The sequence below is a fragment of the Arachis hypogaea genome, chromosome 18, assembly GCF_003086295.3.
Source record: "Arachis hypogaea cultivar Tifrunner chromosome 18, arahy.Tifrunner.gnm2.J5K5, whole genome shotgun sequence".
In the NCBI taxonomy this organism is placed as follows: domain Eukaryota; kingdom Viridiplantae; phylum Streptophyta; class Magnoliopsida; order Fabales; family Fabaceae; genus Arachis; species Arachis hypogaea.
The window spans coordinates 33,331,611-33,335,225 of NC_092053.1; the positions used below are offsets into that span (position 1 = coordinate 33,331,611).

Genomic DNA, 3,615 nt, shown 5'->3' on the forward strand with positions numbered 1-3,615 from the left:
TGCTATGAATCATGATAGCCCGGTCTATAGTAGCTTCGGACCAGTTGCTAGTGGGAATAATTGAGCGTTGAATGAACTCCAACCATCCCCTAGTCACGGGCTTGAGGTCATGCCTTCTTAGTTGAACTGGCTTGTTGAATGGGGTTGGTGAGAATTTCCCAACCTCTTCTTCGGATCTCATGTCTGATCTCCGGATACTCACCCTTTTTGAGTTTGAAAGGGACCTCGGGTATCACTTTCTTCTTGGCCACAACTTCATAGAAGTGGTCTTGATGCACCCTTGAGAGGAATCTCTCCATCTCCCATGACTCGGAGGTGGAAGCTTTTGCCTTCCCTTTCCTCTTTCTAGAGGTTTCTCCGGCCTTTGGTGCCATAAATGGTTATAGAAAAACAAAAAGCTTTAGCTTTTACCACACCAAACTTAGAAGGTTGCTCGTCCTCGAGAAAAAAAAGAAAGAAGAGAGTAGAAGAAGAAGAAATAGAGGAGATGGAGTGGGCTTTGTGTTTCGGCCAAGGGAGAGAAGTGGTGTTTAGGTTGTGTGAAAATGAAGGAGTGAAGATGGGTTTATATAGGAGTGAGAAGGGTGTGTATGGTTTGGCTATTATGGGTGGGTTTGGGAGGGAAAGTGGTTTGAATTTGGATGGTGAGGTAGGTGGGGTTTTATGAAGGATGGATGTGAGTGGTGAAGAGAATGGTGGGATTTGATAGGTGAGGGGTTTTTGGGGAAGAGGTATTGAGGTGATTGGTGAATGGGTGAAGAAGAGAGAGAGTGGTGGGGTAGGTGGGGATCCTGTGAGGTCCACAGATCCTGAGGTGTCAAGGATATCTCATCCCTGTACCAAGTGGCGTGCAAAACGCCCCTTTCTGCCAATCCTGGCGTTAAACGCCAGGCTGCTGCCCATTCCTGGCGTTAAACGCCATCTTCTTGCCCATTCCTGGCGTTAAACACCAGTCTGGTGCCCTTTTCTGGCGTTAAACACCCAGAATGGTGCCAGACTGGGCGTTTAACACCCATTCTGCTACCTTTATTGGCGTTTAAATGCCAGTAACTGTCTCCTCCAGGGTGTTCAATTTTTCATTCTGTTTTTCACTGTTTTTGCTTTTTCAATTGTTTTTGTGACTTCACATGATCATCAACCTACAGAAAATATAAAATAACAATAGAAAATAGAAAATTATCATAGAATAGTAACGATTGTGTTGCCTCCCAACAAGCGCTTCGTTAATGTCAATAGCTTGACAGTGGGCTCTCATGGAGCCTCACAGATGTTCAGAGCAATGTTGGAACCTTCCAACACCAAACTTAGAGTTTGAATGTGGGGGTTCAACACCAAACTTAGAGTTTGACTGTGGGGGCTCTATTTGACTCTGTATTGAGAGAAGCTCTTCATGCTTCCTCTCCATGGTTACAGAGGAATATCCTTGGGCTTTAAACACAAGGGAGTCTTCATTCACTTGAATGATCAATTCTCCTCTGTCAACATCAATCACAACCTTTGTTGTGGCTAGGAAGGGTCTGCCAAGGATGATGGATTCATCTATACACTTCCCAGTTTCTAGGATTATGAAATCAGCAGGGATGTAATGGTCTTCAACCTTTACCAAGACATCCTCTACAAGTCCATAAGCCTGTTTCTTTGAATTGTCTGCCATCTCTAGTGAGATTCTTGCAGCTTGTACCTCAATGATCCCTAGCTTCTCCATTACAGAGAGAGGCATAAGGTTTATGCTTGACCCTAGGTCACACAGAGCCTTCTCAAAGGTCATGGTGCCTATGGTACAAGGGATTGAGAACTTTCCAGGGTCCTGTCTCTTTTGAGGTAATCTCTGCCTAGTCAAGTCATCCAGTTCTTTGATGAGTAATGAAGGTTCATTCTCCCAAGTCTCATTACCAAATAACTTGGCATTTAGCTTTATGATTGCTCCAAGGTACTTAGCAACTTGCTCTTCAGTGACATCTTCATCCTCTTCAGAGGAAGAATACTCATCAGAGCTCATGAATGGCAAAAGTAAATTTAATGGAATCTCTATGGTCTCAGTGTGAGCCTCAGATTCCCATGGTTCTTCTTTAGGGAACTCCTTGGAGGTCAGTGGATGTCCATTGAGGTCTTTCTCAGTGGAGATCACTGCCTCTTCCTCCTCTCCAGGTTTGGCCATGGGAGACGTGTTTATGGCCTTGCACTCTCTCTTTGGATTCTCTTCTGTATTGCTTGGGAGAGTGCTAGGAGAGAGTTTAGTAATTTTCTTACTCAGCTGACCCAATTGTGCCTCCAAATTTCTAATGGAGGACCTTGTTTCAGTCATGAAACTTTGAGTGGTTTTGATTAGATTAGAGACAATGGTTGCTAAGTCAGAGTGTCTCTGCTTAGAATTCTCTGTTTGTTGCTGAAAAGATGATGGAAAAGGCTTGCCATTGCTAAACCTGTTTCTTCCACCATTGTTGTTGTTGAAACCTTGTTGAGGCCTCTGTTGATCCTTCCATGAGAGATTTGGATGATTTCTCCATGAAGGATTATAGGTGTTTCCATAGGGTTCTCCCACGTAATTCACCTCTTCCATTGCTGGGTTCTCAGGATCATAAGCTTCTTCTTCAGAGGAAGCTTCCTTAGTACTGCCTATTGCTGCTTGCATTTCAAACAGACTCTGAGAAATCATATTGACTTGTTGGGTCAATATTTTATTCTGAGCCAATATGGCATTCAGAGTATCAATCTCAAGAACTCCTTTCTTCTGAGCTATCCCATTATTTACAGGATTCCTTTCAGAAGTGTACATGAATTGGTTATTTACAACCATTTCAATGAGTTCTTGAGCTTCTGCAGGCGTCTTCTTCAGATGAAGAGATCCTCCAGTAGAGCTATCCAATGACATCTTGGATAGTTTAGACAGACCATCATAGAAGATTCCTATGATGCTCCATTCTGAAAGCATGTCAGAAGGGCACCTTTTGATCAATTGCTTGTATCTCTCCCAAGCTTCATAGAGGGACTCACCATCCTTCTGTCTAAAGGTTTGGACTTCCACTCTAAGCTTACTCAATTTTTGAGGTGGAAAGAACTTTGCCAAGAAGGCATTGACTAGCTTTTCACAAGAGTTCATGCTTTCCTTAGGTTGTGAATTCAACCATGTTCTAGCTCTGTCTCTTACAGCAAAAGGAAAGAGCATAAGTCTGTAGACTTCAGGGTCAACCCCATTGGTCTTGACAGTGTCACAGATTTGCAAGAACTCAGCTAAGAACGGATGAGGATCTTCCAATGGAAGTCCATGAAACTTGCAATTCTGTTGCATTAGAGAAACTAATTGAGGCTTAAGCTCAAAGTTGTTTGCTCCAATGGCAGGGATAGAGATGCTTCTCCCATAGAAATCAGGAGTAGGTGCAGTAAAGTCACCAAGCACCTTCCTTGCATTGTCGGCATTGTTGTTGTTTTCGGCTGCCATGGTTTCTTCTTCTTTGAAGAGCTCTGTTAGGCCCTCTAGAGAGAGTTGTGTTTTGGTTTCTCTTAGCTTTCTCTTCAAGGTCCTTTCAGGTTCAGGATCAGCTTCAACAAGAATGCTTTTATCTTTGCTCCTACTCATATGAAAGAGAAGAGAACAAGAAAGTATGGAATCCTCTA

The 3,615-nt window shown here is 43.2% G+C and overlaps 1 non-coding gene across 1 annotated transcript; it reads left to right on the forward strand.

Annotated features, from left to right (window-relative positions):
• Nucleotides 1–2,926: 2,926 nt before the first annotated feature.
• Nucleotides 2,927–3,034, forward strand: LOC112774636 (small nucleolar RNA R71). The gene has a single exon (XR_003189112.1). It is a non-coding gene; the product is annotated as a small nucleolar RNA R71 (small nucleolar RNA).
• Nucleotides 3,035–3,615: the final 581 nt, after the last annotated feature.